Source organism: Taeniopygia guttata, chromosome 2 (assembly GCF_048771995.1).
Source record: "Taeniopygia guttata chromosome 2, bTaeGut7.mat, whole genome shotgun sequence".
NCBI lineage: Eukaryota > Metazoa > Chordata > Aves > Passeriformes > Estrildidae > Taeniopygia > Taeniopygia guttata.
In genome coordinates, this window is record NC_133026.1 from 47,398,261 (window position 1) to 47,412,516 (window position 14,256).

A 14,256-nucleotide genomic window follows, 5' to 3' on the forward strand; every position below is an offset into this window, starting at 1 on the left:
ATAGCCTGGGAATCTGAAATGCCTCTCCCACATAAATCATCCTCAAGTACTAACGACGAGCAACAGCTCTCTGCACCGTCAGGTCAGACTTTGACTGCATGGCTTTGACTGCAACCTGAGTTTTTCCACCTCAGGCACCTCTGGGGTTTGAAGCCCTCAGACACACTGAGCCAGTGCTTAGCTGTTATAGGCTTCTCTCTCCCTCCCTTCCCAGCCCCCTCCTTTTATCTGCTAATGCACAGGGATAGACAAGCAAAAAATCCCTTCAAACAAGGAAATGGGAGAGAGAGAACTCCATCACATACAGTTTTTGCCTAACACTGGTGACCAAACTTGAGAGGTTTATGTTGTTTGAACTATATCCCTAGAGCGCTAACAAGAATGAAAATATCATCTTAAGAGTAGTAGTCACCTTAAAACACAATGTTTTCCTATGCTTTAACATCAGCAATTGCAAAATAAAGGAAAAGGCAGTAGGTATGGAATTAAAAATGCTCAAAGGTGCAATTAAGCTTCATTTTGATGCAACCCAAAGGTGTTCAAAATGACCAGCCTGGAGCCAGGAACAACCTGTGCCCAGGTGTGCAAGGGTCTAAGCTTTCTCAAATATTTTTATGGAATATCTTAGCCTAGATCAAAGCATCCACCTTCAAGATGGGGAGTGCATCTTTGCACTCTGCCTAGACTGCTGTACTCAATGGGATTTTCAGCTACACCAGTGCTAAGTAAATACAAATGAATGATACAAGACCCTGGGGAAGGTGATATAGCAGCAAAATACCTTCCTCATTGAAAAAAAAAATATATTCACTCTTGGCCCTTTCATCACTGGTGAACAAAAACTAAATATTGCAATAAGAGCTAACAGTTATCTCTTTTTTGCATATCTTAGAAAAATGCTTTTTTTTCTAAGCCCAGTGTCATAGGATGCCTGGGGCCATCATTTCAATAAAAGGTGACCCAAACACCCCTGGGAAACACAGGGAAGAGTGACTTATATCTGTGTCTTCAGATAAAGCAATAAGTCAAGCTTAATAAGGGGTCCCTACCGCATTTGTTATACATCGGGTTAAACACTCAAAACCACACAGAGGAGTAGTATTACACACACCAATAGACACTCTCCCTGTATTGATGCACTGAATTCTATGTTTGGTATTTTTAAAAAAATTATATTGATCCAGCAGTTCTTCAAAACACTGACGATTTTTTTTTTCGGCATCACCCCTGAGGCAATGCTGATTCCTTTAACTGGAGGGATAAGCTCCATGTACACACCTTCCTGCCACAACTTCCACGGCAAAAGCAAAGCTGACCAGTTAAACCAAATCTAAAGAAATTTACACCCTCAGTCTGAGATTTCCAGGCAGCAACGTGACTTCTCAGCAGTTCCTAATGCTGAGAAATGAAGCTATGTGTTAAGTTCTAAGATGAACACAAGACACCAAAAATGACTCCTTAAAATGCAGCCAGCTTCATACAATGTTTGCACCTAGTTTCATTACTATAAAATACCTGATACACTTGATAGGCTCAGGCACAGGCTGAAAAAAAGTTTTTCTAAATATTTTTTTCCCAATGTCTGCCATTTCTCCTATGGATTTTCACAAACCAGATAAGATGACTACAGTCTCTGAGAGGGTTAAGCAGAGACAACCATGAGCTCCATGCAGCAAAGCTCCCTGTCATGATAAAACATGAACAATGCTGAGCTGAATTCGTGGCTGGTGTAACTGAAGTAACCCCAGAGGGTTGCAGAGGGACAGATTTGCACACACGCTTCCCTCCCCTTTCTAAATATACTGTTTCTGCTTTACAGAATCAAAATCAGAGTCCCAACAGGCAAAGAAATCAACTTCTAACACATGCCCCACAATGGTGAAAAAGGAAACTTCACACTTTTCATGTACTCACAGGTTTCATAAACAAAGAGGAAAGCTTCTGAATCAAACATAGTTTAAAAAGCCTTCGAAGAAGAAACCAGTTGGAAAAAGGAGAAAAGGTACAGGAGGGTTAGCAAAAGCAATGACTTTTTTTGTGCTGAACGATGAGCAACTCGTGTTTTCTTGGCTCAGGGTCTGAAGTGACGTTTGACAAACCACTGTAATAACATACCTGTTATTATTATACCGACACCAGAAATACTGGTGACTTCACGCGGACACCTCAGACTTTTGTGCCTGCAATATTCTGCTCCATGTGGTTTGCTTGTCTTTTCAAACACAGGGGTGACGTGAAATACCCCGAAGGACACAGCATCCTTCCACAGACCAACCTTAATTAGGCTAAAAAATCACCCAAGGCAATGCAAACAGCTAACTAGTTTGTCCGATGCCTCAGACCATTTGGAAGAACACATCTCGCTACACGCGAAACAAAACCGAGGAATCCTTCGGGCTATTTACAGCGGCTACTAATTTGCTTTTGCCATTCCTCGACACCATCAATCGCTCCACGCCCGGGCTGGAATAGCGGGATAAAGTACACGGCTTTACTTACAGAGATCTCGTAGCCCCATCGTTCCCGATGACAAATTCACCTCCCACACGGCAGCGAGCGAACGCCTCAATGCCGCCTTTGGCGGGCGGCACCGCGCTCCGGGGCAGCGGCGGATGCTGCGCGGCGAGGCTGCGCTCCCGGCGCGGCCATGGGAGAGGCGCTGCCCCGCGGCCGCGCACCGCCGCGCACCGCCGAGCGCCCAGCCCAGCCCGGCCCGGCCCCGCTTATGTGCCGGGCGCCCGCCGGGCTCCCATTGGCACGGGCGGGCGGCGGCAGCCAATGGCAGCCCACTCCCGCGGCAGGGAAACTCCTGCCCGCTTATTTAGCATCTCGGGAGACCGCATTTCCGAGGAAGAGCGCCGCTTCCCTCGCATCCCGCCATCGCACGGCGGGGATGAGCAGACCAGAGATCCCCGTCTCTGGGGCTCCCCCCTCGCCGCTCGCTCGTTTCGTCCCAGAGCCCGGCGCTCACCCAGCAGAAGCGCTGATGGGGACCCCGGCACCCGCGTCCACCTTGGCGGGGGCCGCGGGGGAGCGCGCCGGAGCTCCACAATTACTCGCTCCATCGCCATGGAAACAGCCTGGATGCAGCGGGCTGGGTTTGTGTAGCACATCTGCTGCCAGGCTCATAATCAACTGCAATCTCATCTTTTTTCGCTCTGCTCTCCCTGCTTATTTGATTAGGAGTTTGCTCTCTCTTTTTCCTACATGCTGGGAAAGTAGACACAGACAGAGCTGTGTACACGTTGGCTTTCTCCCTGTGCATACACGCCACCACACACGTAGGTGTGTGCACGTACCCCAGGAGTACTCACTTGTATGCATGCATGCATATGCTAAGGAGGTGCATTCTCTGTGTTCCCAAATCACACAATCATAAACTAGCTAAAGATGCATCACCTAGTTCCAACCTCCCTGCCATGGGCAGGGGTAGCTTTTATGAGTGCTGGTTTCTTGAAGTTCCATCCAACCTGGCCTTGAACACTGCCAGAGATGGGGCACCCATCTGTCTGTCTGTCCCAGTTCCTCATTACCCTCACAGTAAAGATTTTCTACCTAGTATCTAATCTAAATGAATCCCCTTTGACTTTGAGATTATTATGCCTTGTTCTGTCACCCCATGCCCTTGCAAAAAGTCCCTCTCCAGCTAAGGAAAATGCTCTAAGGGCTCCCTGGAGCCATCCCTTCTCCTGGTTGAACAACCACAACTCTCTCAAGCCTGTTTTGACAGGAGAGGTGCTCCAGCCTCCCAATAATCTTCCCTCTTTTGGACTTGCTCCAACAAATAGTACACCTTAGTCTCATTTCAAGTTTAAGTAACTGACCAGCAGAAGACAAGACTACTGTAAAAATACTGTATTTTGCATTCTAGTTCCATATATTGTATCTCTCCAAAACAAAGTGAGAATCTGAGAGAGCTTTTAGGAAACCTCCAAAAGTGCATCTGGCACCCACACACAGTGACCTGCATCTTCACACAACTAACTCTACACTGGGTATTTCCTGTCCTGTTCAGGGCCTGATGAAACACACCACTAAGAAATCTTTATGCCCAAATGGTTGCTAGTCATTGACGAAAACTCTGTCCTGACCTCTGACAATATAAGGAAGGACAGATCATTAGAAGAAAGGAAGCTACACTGGAGAGAAAGGAAAGATTCCTAAGCCACCAATGCAGTAAGCAAAGGAACAGTTTGGCAGTCAGAAGAATTTTCTGGTTGCTCCTCAGACTTCCTCTGGGAAAACTGAAAAAAAAAAAAATTCATCCTTTCCATGTTTCTGTTACTGAAACTGCATAATGAGGAGAAAAATCAAGTTCATGCTTTTATATTAAAAAGATAACTTCAGACAAACCATGAGACACTCACATACTATTTCTATATTACACTAATAACCACATTCCACTTCATTTGCCATGGTAAACAGAGGTAGATTAATCTCCTTTTACATAAATGCTACTCCCTGTTAAACATCTTCTACCTGAGTCTAATCCAGAGTCCAGGAAGGTCTTCCTAGCCTCAAGAGCAAGGCCATAAGAGAAAGCTACTCCAGAGATTTGGCTTTTCAGGGCACCTGTGACTCGATTACAATTCTTGACATAGAAATGAGCTTCTGAGAGAAGTGTATTTGTAATGGCTGAGGATGCCATAAGGGTTCACTTCTGGCAATGCTGTACTCTGGCTTTTCATTTGCCTTCGGAGCATCAGCATCACTGTAAAGATTACCCTGAGCTTGCCAGCTTTTGTGGTCATTCTTTCATTTCTATAATATTAAACTGTGGAAAGATATTCAGTGTGCATTTTGAGGGGATGAGGGCTAATTAAAAAGCCTAGATTTGCTGACAGAACTTGCTGCAGAAAAAAGCAGTCTGTCCTGTTCCATCCCTCTCCCACCTCTTCTTCCACCTAAATCACACAGGGGAGAGGGTGGTCTGGGAGTGAGGAGCATGCTCTGTCATTTGTCTATGAATGGTGAAACACTTCAGCAGTTATTTTTGCTAGCTGTTATTGTCATGTCATGGACTGGAAACACTGTCAATATTGTAGAGCTTAAAATAGCCATGCAAACCAGCAAGTTTAAATTCTACTGGACAACAAAAACAAAATGGCACATTCCTAGGAGGTCTGTGCAATTAGTATTTTTTAAGCCAATATTAAGTTGAAGAGGTTCCTAATGAAATAAATTGTTCCTTTCTGTTATGCAATACACAGAGTTCAAAACTCTTCAATAGGCTTGCTTTGCTAAACAAAGCCCCACTGCAAAATAAAATAATGATTAGCAGTGCAACTTTGATGTATCTGGAGAAATTTTCCCTTGGCCCAGTTTCCAAAACTCCCATCTGCATTTCACATGCTTGACAGGAAGAAGATTGTGTCCCAGATTAGGGCAACCAGTCAAGAACTCAGAAGACCCACTTTTAAGGTCTTTACTTTCATAGGAAAGGAGCAGAAGTGAGAGAGATCTCTACTTCTGACAACAACAAGCCACTAGATTTAAGGTTATGAAATTTCACCTTTGTCTCTTTATTTTCTTAGCAATCTCCCCTGCAAATTTCATTTCTTTTCCTCACAAAGTTGTGTTATGAGAATAAGCACACTAAGAATTTCATTGCAATCTAAAGCACGACAGGACACAGATACGTAAAAAAGCTTTTAAGGGAGATCAAAAATTCAAGGCTAGAAAAATCTCAGCATTTCAAAGCAGCATAATAAATAAGATTTGTGAAAAAATCTTCTAAGATAGCAGAATAAAATGATACTGTTCATCTAAAAGGATAAAAAGATTTCCAGGAAGGCTTCACACCAAAGCTGCTACTTGTCAATCTGACAGCAGCTCCTGCCAGTATTCTGTCATGGGCTAAGACCTGTTTGTGTGTGGGAGCTGAGGAACAATCAGTGATGATATAATGCTTACTCATCCTTCTAGATCGTGGGTTTTCCTTTTTTTAGCCTAGATACCTAAAGGGGAAGATGGTTAACCTGCTAATATTGCCCCAGTCATAGACTTGATCGTTGGTTTCCAGTGACTCCTCTTCCAGCACCATAAATTGCCTGTTAATTCTGAGTAAACTGTCAAGCCCTTTTAAAAGTCCATTCATAGAAGCAGCTGATTTGCACCAGGAACAGCCAGTTCTATTGATTTAGTCCAGGAAGACCTACACATTTCTCTTTCACATCTGTATTCTTGAAGTGTCAATTAGGACCTATCTGTAGATAATACAAACAAGTATTTCAGAGACTTCCAAGGCCATATTTCACATTTAGTTTGGTTTTTCCCAAATCTTAGTATCAGAAAACCTCATAACTCTTTTATCAGGAGGCCCCTACACTTTATTTCAAACGAACAGTTTTGAGGGTTTGGTTTGGGTTTTTTTCCTACTATTATTGCATCAGAAAGAAGTTTTTTCATAGTAACATATAGACACAAATTAAAATGAAAATGCTGGACCAGAGCACAAAGAGACATCTATCTTGTCTGCCATTTAAGACAGCTTGACTACAAACCAGAAAGCTTATCTGACTAGGAACACACAAGTGATATATAAGCTGCTGAAAACAGTCAGTAACACAGCTTTACAAATCAGATTAGACGTGACCTTCAGAGGTGATCTGCCACCATAGCACTCAGAAGGTCTCTATGAATTACAGAACCACAGAACCTTTCATTCTGCAAAGCATTTCCACCATCCAAGCACCAATGAGAGCGTTCATTGTTCACTACGTTTCCCTGTGCTTTGACCACAGGAAGCATCCAGGTCTCTTCTTGCACCACCAGGTAGGTTGCTCACATTCTGAGGATGTATACACATGTTAAAAGACTTCAAGATACCAAGATGTGCATTAAGGAAAATCTCCACTTGCCTTATACAAATGAAATCAGAGCTTTATAAAATTTCATACAACAGTCCTGGACATACACAATAGTAGTCTGGATGATGACTGTCTAGGGGTGTTAAATTTGCAATTCTTCTTCATCTTCCCTGACAACTGAAGCTCTTCAGCTACGCCAAAGACAGCCTACAAACAATCCTGAAATTGGCTACAGGAACTGACATGAATATTTCTCAGTTTTCCTATTGCTAAATGATTACACGTAGTCTGAGAAGTGAAAGGAGACTTCCTAGTCTAGACAACATGACTGTAGGCTCCATTTGCACCTCCAGTGTTAACTCTGAGAAGATCTAAAATGCCTTGTTTTTGATACAGAACCAAAATATCCACATCTTAGAAAAACAAAACCCAAAAAAACAACTAAACAAAAAGAAGAAAGGCACCACAACTGCATATAAGAAATCTAGTCTGAAAAAGGAAGAGAGAGAAATTGGGTTGCTTAGAGGAAGACCATTCTGTCACAGTGAACAAATTTGGAGTTGCATAGTTTTTGATACAGGCACAAAGAAAAAAAGAAAGAAAATTATTTCTAACTTTGACAGTGGGTACAGCAGACAAACAACCTCAAGTGATGTTTAGGTTTGACAGCAGCATCATATACAATCATAGTTTGTCTTTGGATAGTTATCATATTAAAAAAGCCCTTAAAATACACAAGCCCCCGCAGCTATCTGCAACCTTTAAGTCTTGCCATTTCAAACACACATTGCAGTCATATAGCATGAGAGGGCACTGAAGAATTTCAAATCAATTATAATAAATCCAGACAGCAGACAGCAGAAGGTTTCACAGTCACATCATCAGCTTCAGGATTTCTCACATAGCACTCTTAAATACAAAACTGCAAGAGGCTCAGAAATCACCTTGTGAATTTTAAAAATTTCAGTACATTCAGACCATATAAGCACTATCAGCCAAATCTATCACATATTCTTCATTCACTGTTTGGGTTAGGATTTTCCCTACTCCCTCCTTTGCCCATATTGTTCAAATGCATATCAAAATTTTGTATCAAAACCCTTTGGAACATACTGAGAGTATTTTCAGTTGTCATTGTAATCTCAGTTCTCTCATTCAATCACTCTGTCTGGAATACACAAGGCCAGGACAGAACAATTTCACATCACTGCAGCATTTTCCTTCCATCTTTAGCTACTTCACCAGCTCATGCTTAGCACAGGCTGCCAAACAAGCAACAGCAGCCAGGTTTATCTTCAGTCCAAATGGGCTAAGACTTCCAATTAATGCTTGGTTCTCCACAGAATGGGCACTGTGGAATGTACATCGTACTAACACTGTTGAAACCAATTATGGCCCGTAAGTGCTTGGTCTTGCCTCTCTTACAGGCATGCATGCTCTCCCTCCATCTTAATCATTAGTGCACTGTGGTTTTCTTCTTCTGGAAGATGGTAGTTAAATCTCTACTTGATCATATGAAATGGAAACAGAATGATTTCTTTAGCTTTTCTGGTTTTACCAAAACCAAAGTGCAAGAGGATGGACAAAATAAAGGAAAAAGTCATCTGTCTCAGTAATCTGAACTTCGTCTGACGTTGTCATGGCTCACTGTTTAAATAATGATGCATGATTTTTTTAATATGTTAATTACATAAATAGGTACTTAGGAACTACTTAAACAGAAGATTATTTACCCCATTGACTAAAGAAACCCATGTGTCAGCACATCTGCTGCACAGGAAGATTAAATCTGTTCACACAAAACTCATGCTCTCCCTTGCTAATGGAGAAGAGATTAGTAGCATGAGACCTGAAGCAGGGGCTTTGGGTTTTATCCAACAGATCCTTAAGACTGTCACAATGGATGATGCTAGCAAACATCTCTGGATTTCTAAAAACCTAGTATTTACTTGTCTAGGCATTCTGGAAAAAGAAATGGGATTTTTATTGAAAAGAGTTTTCTATGTGCATGTTTTGATTTTAAAAGCTTCTGCTGCATGTTATTAGAGTAACAATCAGACACCCAGCAGCTTTAAAAGGGAACTGTATTGCTGTGACTGTGTACCTTTAAGGCCAGACTGACAATGCTAGTTGATGATGTTTAGAAAGAGTATACTGAAAACAACTCAATTATAGAGTTATCTTTGTCTTGGTTCACCTTCCCAGCTGCTGCTGAAGGACCTTCAGACTACTATTTCAATAGCTGTTGATGAGAGCCAACCCATGTTTTTCACATACCCTTAGCACTGCTTTTGCATTCCAGGCTTGCATGGAAGGGTAAGTGTCAGAAGGCTCTGGTGGTGCAGAAAGGGATTGCCAATACTACAACTAATGAGGAGAACAGAAAACACGAGTCCAGTTTCCAGGTCCAGCAAGCACACAACAAATTTTCCTGATTCCTTTTCCTGTTCTGTCTGCTTCCACCTCATGCAGGAATGAAAGTCAAATGAATGCTCACATAAGCTGAATGAACAGCTAGGGCTGTTTACCATGGAGATACTGCAAGTGTGCACTTAGCTTCAGCTAGAAAGGGCAATATCCTCCATCCACACCCTCATAAGGTAATTCGGAGCACACAAAATGATGCTTCTATTCTATGTCAGCCTCTGGCAGCAAGCATCTGTTCCTGAGGATTTCAATGTCTCCCTGAGCTGGGCTTTTCAAATATCCCCTTCTCAGAGACACTAACAGTCACTTTTTCAATCCCTGTACATGGAAATGTGCAGCCAAATATACATACCCCAAACACGTGTCGCATGCACAACAGAAGCGTGCCCACACACGCCCATTCACAGCCAAATGTAGTATAAATAACCTTGCTATATAAATAGGCTGGCTTAAATGAAGTCTCTTGCTTAAATAAAGCTGGCATAAATCCTTTTGCTTTATGCTGCCTGTTTCATCTCATGTTTAAGTCTGGAAAGCGGCAACTCTGTTGGAATGACCGGAGAAACTCCACTCAAAGTCAATAGATAAAAAGGACAGGTGAGCTCAGCATCGTGATATCACTGGTGAAGATTTAGTGAAAAGAATAAAAGGTAGGCAATTTCCTTTTTCATGTGTCTCTGATGTCAACACAGATAAATATTAGTAACACAGGCAATAAGGTATTGCAAACAATCAGAGGAGATCCTCAAGCAGTGAAGAAGCAGCCCACACAAAACCAAAGGTATAAAAATAAACCTTGCATTCTCTGTTTAAAAAAAAGTGAGGAAAAAAGGAAAAAAGTATCAGAAAAGGAAAAGTAACTTTTCTCTCTTTCCTGGCATCTTTAGAAGGACACCAGATGACTGTCCATACTCCTCACTATGCTCATGTCTGTATTCATCAAATACAGTTTTATGGGCATTTTCTGTCTTGTCCTTTTCAAAACATTTCAAGAAGCTGTTAAGACTGCTTTCTCTGAAGATGGGTGGGAAGGACCGGCTGTCAGAAAGGACTCTCTGAACCTCCCTGCAGCAACCCTGCTTCACATTCAGCCCACACACCAAGCCCAGCTCTATCATCGTTCTGGCTCACTTTGTCAGGGCTGTTGCATCTGCTCAGAACTTCCTTCCCGCTAATGAGCCTCTCTCTAATTGATCTTCAGAGTACATATTTCTTCAGACTCAACTGCCATTGCAGAGACAAGTCCCACCTTGTACGTCTTTGCTGAACCCTCTGCTCTTTGCACGTGGTAGGTGGAATGATTACTTCATCTTCCAACTGAAGAGACAAATTTATAAAGGTCAAGCAATGCAGGGGCAGTTGCAACAGTAGGTACAAACTCCAAGTTTTCCTCACTCTTCTTTACCCAGCTTCTGAAACACAAACATATCTACAGTGCTAAGCCAGTAGTATTTCTACCTGTTACATTACTGCTTTGTTCAGGGTTGGACTGTTTTCATTCCATTAATGCTTTCCTTTAAAAACATTTCAGAATTGGTTTAAAAAAATAAAAATAGATGTTTAAAAATATTTCAGTCTTCCTTAATCATGCAGGGATATATTTTCAAAGCCGTATGCCAGGAGTATTCCACGTGACTCTCATTCATGTTAAAATTAGAGTCACCAGAATAAACCCCATATGCTGCTTTGAAAAGGTACTGCAATGTGTCCAAGGAAAATTTTTTGCAGCTTAATGCTGCTTGTACAATTTTTTGCCTGATTTTCTTCTTTTTATTTATAAATAGATTTTTAACATCTTTTTTTTTTTTTTTTTAAATAACACTTTGTACTATCTGGAAAAACAGAGAGAAGGGATTTGCTGGTTTTCTTGGTTTCTCTGCAGTAGTTTTATTTTATAATTATCCGTTTAATCAGAATAGCTTAGCTTTGTAGGATGCAAAGCTTTTGGAAGCTTTTTTATAACTCTTTTTTTAATACTGTAACTGTGACTGTGGATGACCTTTCTACACAAGCCACAGCCCGCAGTGAGGTCTGGCTTCCTTCCACACCTGAGCTGTTGTCCTTTCAGTGGTGCTCAACATTTGTGTCAGCCAGAAACTAATTTTCAAATCTGGACAGTGGGGAACTTTTTCCAGAAAGGCCAAGGCATAGTCTCTCCTTGGCAGTAAGAGCACTGCTGCTTTGTGCTAGTGCCAGGCACCATGAACATACAAGCTTCTATATTCAAGGACCTGTCTTACTTTCTGCCCAATACAGAGCATCTCTAACACCTGTGGCAGCAACAGAAGCCCACCCCCACAAATCCAGCTGCAGTGCTGGGTAGCTGTGAGCACAGTGTGCCCTGGTCTGCCCTGGAGAGCATTGCCAACTCTGTGCTCATGTATGCACATACTGGTAAATGCTGGTGAATTATTTAATTTGTCATTTATGACTGCGTTTTTTCTGGTCATTTCAAGAGAGAGGTAAAAAAATATTTCTGGCATCTCTGGTTCTCTCATAATTGCTCTCAAATTTTTACTGTTTCTAACTGTGCATGAAAGATTGTGCACAAAAAGACAGTGTGAATGCCATCTCTTCAGTTTATCCTCATCCTTCTTGTTACTGTCTCAAACTGCCAAGCATTTTCATTTCAGCCATTTACACCAAAGGTGCAGCAAACACTGCATCTAACCACTTAATTACTTTAACCTTTAAAGGATGTAAACAAAGGGTAAATATTTTGCTTTAATGTGGAAGATGCTTCCACCACAGAGGGAAAAAAATCCCTCTCCTTGCTAACAGAATTGCGTATCAGGATATGAGAAAAGAAATCAAGATATAATTGTCCTGTCATCAAAACACTAACAAGTGAGGTGTGGGCTAAGTTCCCATCTCTACCATTAACCTTTCAGGTAACATGCAGGAAGACATCATTTATGCATTCTTGTTATCCTACTAAAAATCACTTAACATCACCTTTCTGTTCTCCTTTTTTTACCATTTATATAGTCTGTCAATTTAAATGGTGTTCTCCTTTGGTCATAAACCCATGCTTAAAGAAATACCTGAAACTTCCTGGGATGATGAAATGACAGCTTGCACCTGAAGCAAGAACCTGTAAGCAATGAAGCTTTAGCAAAAGCAAGGTTTTGATACAAGATAGGCAATTATTCAAAGACCCCAAACCCCAACAGCCAGTCACAAACAGCATCCCCAAAACCAATCCACTAGTAGCCAAACATGGCTCTGCAACTTCTACACACATTGCCTGCTTTAAGTATTAGGGTTCAAATGAGCTAATGAGTTACTGAGGTTAGAGAAGTTACCATGTCAGCTGTGCTCTCATACAGCCAGTGGTAAACACTTAGTAAAACATACTTTTGTAAATGCTGGCAAGAAAATTTTGAAAAAATGTTTTCAACATCTCATTTCTGAAGGCGTTTGAATGCTCCTGAGTAGGAGCAGAGCTAAGACAAGTTAAAACTGCTTTAAAGGGAATACCACAGTTAATGGGGAAAGCCTGACTTCTTAAAGGGGCCACAGAATCCATCACAATGATCTTTTATGCTTTATTTAACATTAGGAAAAAATTATGAGCTTGGCTGATGCTCCATCTAAATTTGTTTCAATAATGATTAATGATACTAATTACCATTTCTTCTTATTTGGATAAGATATCTTACTGCAAGAGAAAGTAGCTTTTACCCATAAAAATAAAAAATAATTCAGGTTCCTAGACAGTTTTAGGCATCAAGTTCTGCCGACACAGCAAAGCTAATTTCATACTTAAGTCAGGCTCCTCAGGGCAATTCCAGGCAAGCTTTGTTTTTCTCCAGGGATAAAGATTTTATAATCTCTCTATGCAATTGGTTCAAGAGCTGCAGCAGTATCAGTGGTTGGGAGTATTTTATCCTTACATCCTAAGAGTTTTCTTCATTGCAACTTGTCTTCTTTCTCTGTGTACTCCTGAGAAGGGTGTGCATTTTTTCCTCATCCTTCTTGTTCTAACAATGGCAGAAGGTACAACTGGATCCACCCTGGATTCAGCTTTTTCCAGGATGAACAAACCTGGTTCCTTCACATTCCCTTTGAATGCCACATGCTCCATCCTCCTTAATAATCTTGGTAGCCTTTTGCTGGACTAGCTCCATTTCTTCAGCTTCTCCCCATTTCTAGGGCACAGAAGCAGACACAGTCTTCCAGTTGCTGCCTCACAAAGGCCAAACTGGGGAAAATAATCCCTTCCCCTGCCATGCTAACTGTGCTTTAGCTAATGCAACCCAGTGTGCAGTTAGTCCACACCACACAAGGGTGCACTGGTGGTTCATGGTACTCATCAGCCCCGAGACAGTCCTACAAGCAAGCACCTACAATGATATTTGTAAAACATGAAATTAGCCTTTCTGAGTCCTCAATTTGCTTTGCCAGTCAACCATCCTCAGCTTTTAGTATCAAAGAAAATATCTGCAGAAATTAGTATCAAAACCCTGGCCATCATAAAAATCAATACAAGATGCTGAAGTGTTACTCTAGTACTAAAATCAAGAAGCGTAGAGAAGGAAATTAGAATCATCAAACTTTTTCAAGAAAATTATAATAACTAAAGCAAATTGAGCAGCTATGAAACATCCTGTTCTCTGGTGCTTAAAAGCATCAAGGCAATAAAACACCCTTAACCCATGCAAAGGTAAATAAGTTTTATGGAGATGTTTTCTTGATTTTCTCCTGAAGTAGAACCATCAGTTTAAAGATTTTACAGAGCAAAGGGCCATTTAGGCCGTGTATATAACAGGATCCATTTTCAGGCTGCACACATAAAATATCTTTTACCTGAAGTTCATCTCCCAGATTGGTGGAGATAGTTCTTTTCTCTAAGTAAATTAAACTTTGATGTCCACTGTACGCACTGTTAGGCTAGATAAAAGAATATCTTGTTCTCTGCCATCATTATTAAAATGTTGTATTTATACCACAACTTCTGAGGTAAGACTTTTTTGTCCATATTGGATCAATTTTTAGGAAGAAGAAATGCATGTGCCAC

General features: G+C 41.4%; 1 protein-coding gene across 8 annotated transcripts in view; it reads right to left on the reverse strand.

Annotated features, from left to right (window-relative positions):
• The window catches only part of ELMO1 (engulfment and cell motility 1), a 301,680-nt gene that overhangs the window by 78,877 nt on the left and 208,547 nt on the right, over positions 1-14,256 (reverse strand). The window contains exon 1 of one of the 8 annotated variants that reach the window (XM_012571572.5): positions 2,500-2,705. The exons of the other annotated variants lie outside the window; for them this stretch is intronic. The gene's annotated coding sequence lies outside the window, so the exon portion shown is untranslated. Of the gene's footprint in view, positions 1-2,499; positions 2,706-14,256 lie in introns of those variants that run through there. 8 annotated transcript variants of the gene reach the window in all.